Source organism: Cebus imitator, unplaced genomic scaffold (genome assembly GCF_001604975.1).
Source record: "Cebus imitator isolate Cc_AM_T3 unplaced genomic scaffold, Cebus_imitator-1.0 Scaffold170, whole genome shotgun sequence".
NCBI classification, from domain to species: domain Eukaryota; kingdom Metazoa; phylum Chordata; class Mammalia; order Primates; family Cebidae; genus Cebus; species Cebus imitator.
In genome coordinates, this window is record NW_016107485.1 from 2,044,139 (window position 1) to 2,055,399 (window position 11,261).

The window sequence follows — 11,261 nt, forward strand, 5'->3', positions numbered from 1 at the left end:
AAAAAAAAAAAAAAAAAGGGAAGGGGGAATAGTACCTCCTGGAGTTGTATCCACTGAGAGGATCATCACTGAGATTGGCACTCTGGATGTAATCAATAAATGGAAATGATAATTATTCATCCATGTGCCCTGTTTCCTGTGTTGGGGGTATGTGTATGTTTGCTGTTTTTTGATTGTATGTGGGGAAGCTGGTAACCTGGCTGTAGCCTTGTCCCAGTACTTCTTTGGGGTTGGTGAAGGTGCTCGTTCTCCCTGGCTGGATTTCCCCAGGCCCTCCGTGTACACTTGTGTGGGCCCTGTGCTTCCCGTTCGGTAGCAGGGTGTCCTGTTCAGTGTGTTGCCTGGAGCCTGTCTGTGGTTGGCCTGGCTGGCTGGCGCGGGTGTGTTTAGGGTGGTGGTAATTACTGGGATGGCCCAGCCCTAATGAGTGTGATCTCGTTACACTCTTGCTGCCTCTAATGGAGCTAACCTCATTTCACAGCCATTAGAGATGGAGATGAGGCCCCGCCCACTGGCCCTGCCAGCTGCAGCTTTTGCAGCCCTGGCCACGTTCTTTCCCTGTGGCTCGCTATTTCTCCATTCCACTTCTCCGTCTCCCTCCTTTTTTTCTGCCCTTCCTTCCAGGTTTCCCTTTCTGTCCTCCATTGTTCTTTTCCCTGGCCGTTTTTATGCACCCCTCTCCTCTTTCATTCTCTTTTCCTGTCTCCCTTCCTGCTCCTATCTTCAATTCCTGGGTTCCTCTTCTCTTCTCTTAGAATGCTCCCTTTTTTCTCCCCTAGTCGATTTGTCCTCCACATTGCTATTTCTCCATCCTCTTTTCCCTCCACCTCCCCCGCCCTTCGCGACTCCTGTCTCTCCCCTCCCCCACATTGCCCTGTCTGGCCAAAGGACAAATCTCAAGGGGAAACCAGCAAAGACAAACAAGGAGCAGTGACTTCATTATCGTCATTAATTTGCCACTTCAGTTCCTCCCATAAGGGTCAAAGCCAGCACGGCTTGAACTCAGGACTGACACGTAGGCTGAGACCACGGCCTGGCTTTTCAGCTTTGCTTCTCAGACAACCACTCGTCCTCCCTCAGCTGTCTTCATTTTCCTGTGGGAGGTCAGGCTCCCTGTTTTCTCTCCAATTTCTTAGTCCTCACAGCCTACTACCTTCCTTCCTTTCTCATCTAAATTGTGGCCATCTCCAAGTCATGAGTTTTTCACCTTTGACTCCTATCTCTGTCATACTTTCCCCCAACTTCTCCCTGCCTAAATCTTTCCTGAACCTCTTATCTTTCCCTGGCCTTCTCTCTTCCTAACCTCAAGCGCATTTCTTTCCCTAAAGCAACAGTATTTATTTGTAGGTTTGTGGAAACCACATAGCCTGAAGAAGCTGGAAATCAGAAGAAGAAAAGCATCTGTGGCCCAAGCAGACCAGTAATACAGAACACAGAGATGGTGGGGAGAAAGGCAGACAACTGTGATGGAGGCAAGAGGTCTGCAAGTAAAGGGGAGCAGCAAAATCTAGACCCATGCTCATGGCCCAGGAAAAAAGAAGACAGAGGCTTGAGACAAGGTGAAGGAAAGGGGATCACAAAACAAAGAATGAAGTCTGAGGATGGAAATGGCGTTTGCTCCATTAGGTCCTCAGGGAAACACAATCTAACACTCCTGGCCCACCCTCTGCCCTCCTTCAATGAGAAGCCAAACGACTGGTAATTGACTCTTGACCTTAGCCCAAGCCTAGTCCCAAAGGGAGAGGTGCAGGGTAGTTAGCAATGACTGGAGGAGGCACTAGGGAAATGTGCATACATGAAGTTAAATTCCTGCCCACACCCACTTGCACCATATCAACATGCTTCAGAAGACCAGACCTTCCATGCATAAACCTTCTCTCTGCAGAGAGGTCTTGCACACCCCGGGACATTCATGTCTTTCCGATTGCACAGGACCCTAAGCATGTGACATTCCAGTGGTTGGCCCTGCTGGGAATTCCAAGGCCTGAACTTTAGCTTTGATGTAATCTCATGTTCCTGCCAAATACAGAAAGAGGGCTTCTATTCTCTCATTAGACTTTTGGAGATAAAAATTGCGGAAGGGTGCTGAGCTGTCTCAGGAAGAATTGGAAAAAGAGATCTTCCTCCAGGTGTATGCAGCCACCATGCCAGTGGTACAGCTTGGTGACAGGACTGTGAGTGGACATCAGCCCTGTCACCCCTTAACAACTGCACATGGGGGCCCTGGTCTCTGGACTAGTTCCTACCTGAGGAAGCCACTAAGAGCCCATGGGATTACCCTAGAGGGCTGAAGTTACTTTTAAATTTTTCACCCCTGCCTTGCCAGCCTGGGGAGGAAGAATGGGCAGGAAGTTCCCGGGGACTTTCCCCAGAGAGGCAAGGGGCTCTGGGAACGTGGGTGGTGGGATGACTGAGCTTAGTGTGAGGAGCTCGAGAAGAAAGATGGAAAAATCAATGAAATGAATTTCTAACGGTGAGGTAAAGGACCGCCGTGTCGACAGCCTGTCGCCTGCTGCAAAATATGAGCTGCCCAACTCCGTGGCGGCGGCTGACAGTGTAACAGCCACCACTGTCCTTCCTTCAGGACCCCCGCCTACCAGCCCCTTCTCTAGCTGCCCTGGCCTTTCTTCTTATAGCCAGATTGTCCTCCAGTGCTCCCGGCTCTCTCCCATCTTCTTTCCTACATTTCTCAACCCATTCAGGGTCTTTTTGGCCCTTTGTCAACCTCATGATTTTTGATTGGGTGCATCTTTCTCCTCTATAGATTCTGTGTATTTAGACCTCTTTCTGCAGATTTCGCTCTGAGAGTTGTGGTGAGCTCTACATCTCTTGCCTCCTCCTCTTCTAGATACCTCAGGAGTCTCAACAATGGACAGTCAGGCGTCAAGGCCATCCCTCAGAGGGTTTTCTACTTCAAGATCTGGGCAGCAGTAACTTCTGCCTCCTCTGGCCTTTTGGCCCACATGACCAATGCTGACTTCCTTGTATTAATAATTACCTGGATGGGGATCGGTGTTTAGAATGGGTCTGGTATTGATTTATGAACCCTTTATTTGTGGCCATTGTGTGTGTGTGTGTATGCATATATATATATATATATGGGTATGACCAACTCAATTGTAGTTTCATGATTGGGAATGGGGTGGGGATGCTACTTTTTTTTTTTTTTTTTTTTTTTTTTTTTTTTTTTTGGTTTTTTTTTTTTTTTTTTTTTTTTTTTTTGAGACGGAGTTTTGCTCTTGTTACCCAGGCTGGAGTGCAATGGCGCGATCTCGGCTCACCGCAACCTCCGCCTCCTGGGTTCAGGCAATTCTCCTGCCTCAGCCTCCCGAGTAGCTGGGACTACAGGCATGCGCCACCATGCCCAGCTAATTTTTGTATTTTTAGTAGAGACGGGGTTTCACCATGTTGACCAGGATGGTCTCGATCTCTTGACCTCGTGATCCACCCGCCTCGGCCTCCCAAAGTGCTGGGATTATGGGCGTGAGCCACCGCGCCCGGCCTGGGATGCTACTTTTAATTCAAATGTGCCAACTCTCTTTGGAAACAACTCTCAACATTTTCTGGAAACCACCTCCTTTCTCTTCCCTCCTCCACATCTTCCTCTTGGGCTCCTAGGGCTGTTCATTCATATTTTTCTCCAATTATCTCTACAAAGACTGCACATCTGCCCTGAGAGGTCCCCTGGCTGCCTCCAAGTGTGACCCTAACCTAGTCTCTCCTCTCTGCCTCAGATCTCACTGTCACTGGTTAACTACCCTCTAGCCATTCCCTCCTGTTTCTGATTTCCCAATTTGCTTGTTAATGTGGACTACGGTGGGGGTATTGGGTGAAAGTTAGGTGGTAACTCTTTCCCCGAGCCTCTCCCTACTAATTCAACATCTGATCATTAGATATTTATTGAGACTTTTCTGTGTGACACTGTGTTAGGTGCTGGAAAACAATCAGAAACTAGACAGATGTAGCCACTTCTCAGATGCCCATGTGACCAACCCTGAGTGTCTTACCAGACAGCTTAGTCTCTCAGACTAGGGGACTCCTCTGTCCCATTTTCCCCCTTCCTGTATAGCCAGATTCTACTGTGCCCTCTGCATTTCACAAGCCTTCCCTTTTCTCAATCCCTAAATGAGTTTACACTCTCACATAGCCCTGACCCCTTCTCTCTGCATTCCAGCTTTAGTCTTCATTCCTAAACCCAAAGCCATTACATTTTCAACAACTCTCCTCCCTGCTCACAAAGCCTTTCTTTCACAATCTGTAGCTGCCATTTCTAGTCCTCCTCTGCCGTCTCTGCCTGCCTTTTGATCCAACCATCCCGACCTCAATGCCCTGTCTTAGGTTCCTTCCTCTTGCTCCTGTCAGGCTCTGGCAAATCTCAGGCACTCACAAACAAGTTATTTGTGACAACTGTTGTTCTGAGCTGAGAACAACTCCAGGGAGGCAACGTCAAGCTACCAGAGTCAGAAATCCTACAAATTCGACGCAGGCCCTGGCCCCATAGGTGATACAGCACCCCAGCAAAGCAGCAAGTTGTTCTTGTATGGGTCTCAAGGTAACACCAGCTGCCTCTGACATCATGGAGGGAGGAACTCTGTCAGGTTGCCAAGGCAATACCAGCAATTTATGACATTAGAGGCTTGAGGTCTCTGGTTTTCAGGGGCTGGGAAGATTCAGGTTCCTCTCAGCTGAAGTATATGGGAATTCTACTTTTTCATCTCTTTGCTTGTGTTCTGGCTTGGGAATTTGAAATACAAAGGCTTTGGTAGGGTAGCAAGTGATTAGGCCAATGAAATGAATGCTGGTGAGGTTCTCTCTCCTTCTCTCTTCCAGATATTTCTGCTTTCTCTCCCTCTCTTGGGCATTTCTCTCTTCTGGAGCTTCGCCCAGTGGTATTTCTGCTATTTCTGCTATGCTTTTTTTCCACCCCCTGCAGTGCTCTCACTCTCTTTGCATCAGTCACGCTGTGTCCTCCTCACACCAGAGGCATTTGTTTCCTTTGATACCTCATCCTCTCCTCTTTTCCCCCTACCAAGCTCTGCGCAGCTCTGATCTGCCTCAGCACTCCTTCGTTTGCCATCCATTTACCTCCTTTGTACCATACTCTCTTCCCACCTCATCTTGTTCGGCAGTTCCTCCCTTCCCCCACTTTACCATTGTATTAATTTCATAGTGCTTTTTCTGTTGACCTCCTCTTTAGGAATATTCTATTATTTCTCTTCCTTTTACCTTCTGTATTGCTATCAACACATTTTGTTTCATTCTTCCAATTTCTTATTGATCACCCCTTGGTCCTCCCCTGCCCCCCAGTCTGCACAGATTTTCCTCCCTCACATCATACATTTCTCTATCCCATGTGTTTATTGCACTGACCACCCCTTCCTTTCTATAATTCAGTTCACCTCTGAAATCTGCTATCTTCTGCTCATTTCTCCCTCCTCCTTTTACCTTTCCAAGACCCTGAGATTTGGAAAAACAATGATGGGCTAAAAACCAAGGTAAACTCTCTAGATCCTTTATCCACCTTTACTGTTCTTCAGGCTGAAATGAACCTGGCTCCTCACATACGATAGCTTTTATGACACTAATAAACAGTGCCTCATAAAAAAATGGTGCTATGATAATAGCAGGGGCCTAGGAAGAAGATGAACTAAAAAGTGAAGAAAAAGCAACTGATATCTAGAATGAACTGAAGGATGAGGGGCAGCTAGGCAGGGAGGAGCTTAGAGTCCTAGGGAATGTCTCCTTACAAAATCAAAGTTGACAGTTAACTGACATAATGGCACTGATTGATGAAGGGGTTATATGCCCCTGGAAGCCCATTAAATTTATTTCTTGGCCTGTTAATGTGCCTTCACAAACCGTACCCCGCACCTCTCCCAGCCCCTTGCTTGCTGGTACCTTCTGCTGCTGGGGTTAAAATGCTGGGTAAGAGGGAAAGGGATAAAAGAAACTTAGAGTGATCAAGTAGAAAAGGTAGGAAGAGGGCAGATTATGGGAACAAAGGTGGAAACTCTTAAGAGATGATGGGAGACAGATGGGAAAAAGGGAGGAAGCAAAACGGGGAAATGAAAAATATACAATGATAAAGTGGGGGAAGGGAGTAAAATTAAGTCAGCAGGGAAAAGGTTTGTGGTGGGAAGCTCCTGGAAAGGCAGATGACACAGGAGACCAGAAGGTGAGGTTCTGATGAGGGAGTTGGGCACATGGCAAAGGGGATAGTCAACAATGTTAGGAAGTTCCAAAGCTTCCCTCGTGAAGGTGGAAGAGGAAGCTGTCCTGGCCATGCTGAAGGCACCAGAGGCTTTGCTCCATCATCCCACTCCTCCAGGCCCTGACTGTGACCACCACAAACATGACTGATAAGCAAATTCCAAAGTAACCTGAAAAGGCCAGAGATATCCAAACAGCTTCTGAAGGAGCGGGCATGGAGTCCTAGACTGACAGAACAGGCAGCCAAGGCGTGACACATAGTGACAGGGACACAGGAGAGGATCACTCGGATGGGAAGGGTCACAAGCGGAGAGAGTGACATACAGACCCACAGACGGATAGGGTGGAAGAGATGAGTGAATAACAGCAAAACCAAAAGTCAGGGACACATGGACAGAGATCAGCGGGGCTACAGGCGCAGCAAGAAGCTTGGTCCTGTGCTTCATAATGACAGGGCTACTCAGAGGGGCAGCCAAGAGCAGATGGGGGTGGTGGAGGTGCGCGAGCAGGGCAGACACGCTTCACCTTGAATGGGGCTGTAGCCTCCCCTCACCTACTCAACCCTTTCAAAAAAAAAAAAAAAAAAAAAACCAGGAAAGAAAAGCCCAACTTCAGCCAAAAACCAACGAAGATTGAGGGTATCCACGACCCCTCCCACTCCACGCCCCAGCACGCTAGCCCATCCATCAGCCCGCCGGCCGCGGTTCCCCCATCCCACAGCCGGCGGGGGGCCGCTGGGACCCAAGCCCCTCCAGGCTGACAGCTGCGAGCCCTCACACTCACCGGGCCTCCCCTTCCCTCCGGGACCCCCGCTCCCTGCACAGCTCGGCGCGGTCCGTCTAGGCTTTCGATACCCTCCGTCTGTCCGGCGGGCCTCTGCCTTTCCCTTTCCCGTTTCTCCCTCCACCCCCGCATCTCTCACTTCCCCCATCCCCGCGCACGCCCTCTCCCTCCCACACCCCTGTCTGCTTTCTCCCAGGGCTCTGGGTCTGTCGGTCCGTCCGTCCTTGTCCCCTCCCCCAGACCCTTCCCATCCCTCTCCGTCCCCTCCAGCAGCAGTCTCCGAGCGCCTCCTCTCCCGTCTTGAGCTTCCAAAGAGCAAGGAAGGGAAGAGAGAGAGGGAGAGGAGAAAAAAACCAACCCAGCAGCATCGGAAATCGATGCACTTACACCTCAGCTGGAAGCAGGGACGGGAGTCGAACCGCGGCCGCCAAGCAGCGCGAGGCGGGGAGGGGAGGGGGCGGCTCTTGGAAGGGACTTCTCCGATGTGTTGATTCCTCTTTTTTTCCCCTCCTCCTCCCTCCCTCCAGCGCTCGCTCCGGGGCGTCGGGGACGGAGATGGAAAAAAATAAATAAATAAATTCACGGAGGTGAGGGAAGTGAAGGAAAATAATCAATGCTATTTGGCTGCGGCTGAAGTGTTTCCCCGGCTTCGTGAGGGGGTTTCCATTGATTCACCCTGGGCACTCGCTCGCTCCCTGCCTCCTCCTCCTCCTCCTCCTCGCCCTCCTCCTCCTCCTCCTCCTCCTCGCCCTCACTCCTCCGCCTCATTCACTGGCTGGAGTCGTGGCGTCCCACACAATGGAATAATCAATACCCAGGCGCCCGGGGCGGCCCCACTGAGCAGGTGCAGCGGCCCGCCCGCCGCGGCGGATGCCGGGAGTTGTAGTCTGTTTGCGCCCGCCCGCCTCGCGGGACCCAGGGCAGGGGCAGGCCGGCCAGCCCACCAGGCCGCCTCCTCTACTCTGGCTCCAGTTCCAAGCCGGTGCCTGCAAAGAGGGCAGACCCCTTTAAGCTCTTTCCCGTCTCCTCTGCTTTTCATCCTGTGGCCTGCAGAAACCATACATGTGTTTTGTCTTGTTTTAAATCAGCTTTAGAACAAGCCCTAAGCCGCCCAAGGCTTCCTTTTTTCCACTCCCTTCTTCCTGCCTTATTATTCCCCCTCCCTCCCTATTGGGTACTAGAACCTTCTCCACCACAGCAATTAGTCCTTGGTCTCTGATAGCTTCTGCCTCCTCTAAGCGGTTACACAGTCCCCTGAACTGCATAGGGGGAGGGGAGATTCTGGCTCCTCCTCCTCATCTTCAGTTTATCAGCTCATTAAGTGCTCTTGTATTTATTTATTAATTTATTTTGAGACTGAGTCAATCTGTTGCCCAGGCTGGAGTGTAGTGGCTCAATCCCTGTTCATGCAACCCCTGCCTCCCAGGTTCAAGTGATTCTCCTGATGCAGCCTCCCAAGCAGTTGGGATTATAGCCTCCCAGGTTCAAGTGATTCTCCTGACTCAGCCTCCCAAGTAGCTGGGGTTACAGCCTCCCAGGTTCAAGTGATTATCTACCTGATTCAGCCTACCAAGTAGCTGGGATTACAGCCTCCCAGGTTCGAGTGATTCTCCTGACTCTGCCTCCCAAATAGCTGGGATTACAGCCTCCCAGTTTCTTTTTTTTTTTTTTTTTGAGATGGAGTTTCGCTCTTGTTACCCAGGCTGGAGTGCAATGGCGCGATCTCGGCTCACCGCAACCTCCGTCTCCTGGGTTCAGGCAATTCTCCTGCCTCAGCCTCCTGAGTAGCTGGGATTACAGGCACGCGCCACCATGCCCAGCTAATTTTTTTTTTGTAGTTTTAGTAGAGACGGGGTTTCACCATGTTGACCAGGATGGTCTCGATCTCTTGACCTCGTGATCCACCCGCCTCGGCCTCCCACAGTGCTGGGATTACAGGCTTGAGCCACCGCGCCCGGCCCGCCTCCCAGTTTCAAGTGATTATCCTGCCTCAGCCTACCAAGTAGCTGGGATTACAGCCTCCCAGGTTCAAGTGATTCTCCTGCCTCAGCCTCCCAAGTAGATGGGATTACAGGTGCTCACCATCATGATTTGTTAAGTTTGTATTTTTAGTAGCGATGGTGTTTCACCATCTTAGCCAGGCTGGTCTCAAACTCCTGATCTCAGGTGATCCACCCACCTCAGCCTCCGAAAATGCTGGGATTACAGGCGTGAGCCAGCACGCCCAGCCGCTCCTATATTCTAATAACAATAATTTCTAATATTTCTTGAATGCACGGGGACAGTTCCAAGCACTTTTACATATATTGTTTACTCCTCTCAATCCCATGAGGTAGATACATTTATTAGTCCCATTTTACAGTTGAGGAAACTAAGGCACAAACAAGTGAATTAACTGGCCCAAGGTCCAATGGCCAATAAGTAAGTGAAGCACCAGGACTCAAAAACCTCCATGGTCTGGCTCCAGGGCCCACATTAGCTGCTATAGCCTACAGGTCTTAAACAACAACAAAACCCTGAAGTTCACATGAAAAATAAAGAGAGGCCAAGCGCGGTGGCTCACATCTGTAATCCCAGCACTTTGGGAGACTGAAGTGGGTGGATAACGAGGTCAGGAGTTTGAGGCCAGCCTGGCCAATATGGTGAAACCCCATTTCTACTAAAAATACAAAAATTAGCAGGGTGTGGTGGCAGGCACCTGTAATCCCAGCTACTTGGGAGACTGAGGGAGGAGAATCACTTGAATCCAGGAGGCAGACGTTGCAGTAAGCTGAGATCACACCACTGCACTCTAGCCTCGGTGACAGAGCAAGACTCTGCCTCAAAAAAAAAAAAAAAAAAAAGGAGAGAAAGAAATGAACATTTGGAGTTTATACTATGTGACAGTTTATTTCTGAATCCTCACAGATAACTGAGGCAGGGCACATTTTCTCAATGAAAAAGCAGAGGCTGGCTGGGCACTATGGCTCACACATGTAATCCCAGTACTTTGGGAGGCCGAGGCGGGCAGATCACCTGAGGTTGAGAGTTCAAAACCAGTCTGACTAACATGAAGAAACCCCGTCTTTACTAAAAATACAAAATTAACTGGGTGCAGTGGCACATGCCTATAATCCCAGCTACTTGGGAGGCTGAGCCAGGAGCATCATTTGAACCTGGGAGGCAGAGGTTGTGGTGAGCTGAGATCGTGCCATTGCACTCCTGCCTGGGCAACAAGAGGGAAACTCTCTAAAAAAGTCAGCCCAGTGTAGGGGTGCGCCTGTGGTCCCAGCTAATTGGGAGGCTGACGCGGGAGAATCGCTTGAACCTGGGGGGCAAAGTTTGCAGTGAGCCGAGACCATGCCATTGCACTCTAGCCTGAGTGACAGAGTGAAACTCAAAAAAAAAAAAAAAAAAAAAAAGGGGAAAAGCAGCAGAGGCTTAGGGAGGTGGAGTAGCTTGCCAAAGGCCACACATCTAGAAAGTGAACCCCTGGTCTGGCTCCAAAAACTGGTCTTTCCATTCAAATAAACTGCTGCCTTTACCCCACTGTATTGGACCTTCTAACAGGAAAAATTAGGTTTCCATCCCAGGTTAACAAAACTGGAAAGCAAAAAATGGATGAAAAGCAGGCCATAGGAGCTGGGGTTGCTCCCCTCCCTAACCAACGATGCTTAACATGGAGTGGGGCCAGGGGTCCATCTAAGCTATCCCAAGTTCAAGATGCCATTTGTTTATTTATTTATATATAGGGTTTTGCTCTGTTGCTGAGGCTAGAGTACAGGCAGTAGCAGGATAATAGCGCACTGGCCTTGACCTCCTGGGCTCAAGCTATCTTCCTGACTCAACCTCCTGAGCAGCTGGGATCACACCTGGCTAATTAAAAAAAAATTTTTTTTTGGTGGCCCGACGCAGTGGCTCATACCTGTAATTCTAGCACTTTGGGAGGCCAAGGTGGGTGGATCATCTGAGGTCAGGAGTTCAAGACCAGCCTGGCCATCACGGTGAAACCCGATCTTTAAAAAAAAAATAAATTGGCCGGGCACGGTGGCTCAAGCCTGTAAACCCAGCACTTTGGGAGGCCGAGGTGGGTGGATCACGAGGTCAAGAGATCGAGACCATCCTGGTCAACATGGTGAAACCCCATCTCTACTAAAAATACAAAAAATCAGCTGGGCATGGTGGTGCGTGCCTGTAATCCCAGCTACTCAGGAGGCTGAGGCAGGAGAATTGCCTGAACCCAGGAGGCGGAGGTTGCGGTGAGCCGAGATCACGCCATTGCACTCCAG

At 49.9% G+C, this 11,261-nt stretch overlaps 2 protein-coding genes across 7 annotated transcripts in view; one reads left to right on the forward strand and one right to left on the reverse strand.

Annotated features, from left to right (window-relative positions):
- THTPA (thiamine triphosphatase) overlaps window positions 1-11,261 on the forward strand; it is a 49,626-nt gene that overhangs the window by 32,742 nt on the left and 5,623 nt on the right. The gene's annotated exons all lie outside the window — the stretch shown is intronic.
- ZFHX2 (zinc finger homeobox 2) overlaps window positions 1-11,261 on the reverse strand; it is a 38,247-nt gene that overhangs the window by 25,040 nt on the left and 1,946 nt on the right. The window contains exon 2 of the mRNA XM_017544630.2: window positions 7,381-8,040. The gene's annotated coding sequence lies outside the window, so the exon portion shown is untranslated. The remainder of the gene's footprint in view (window positions 1-7,380; window positions 8,041-11,261) is intronic.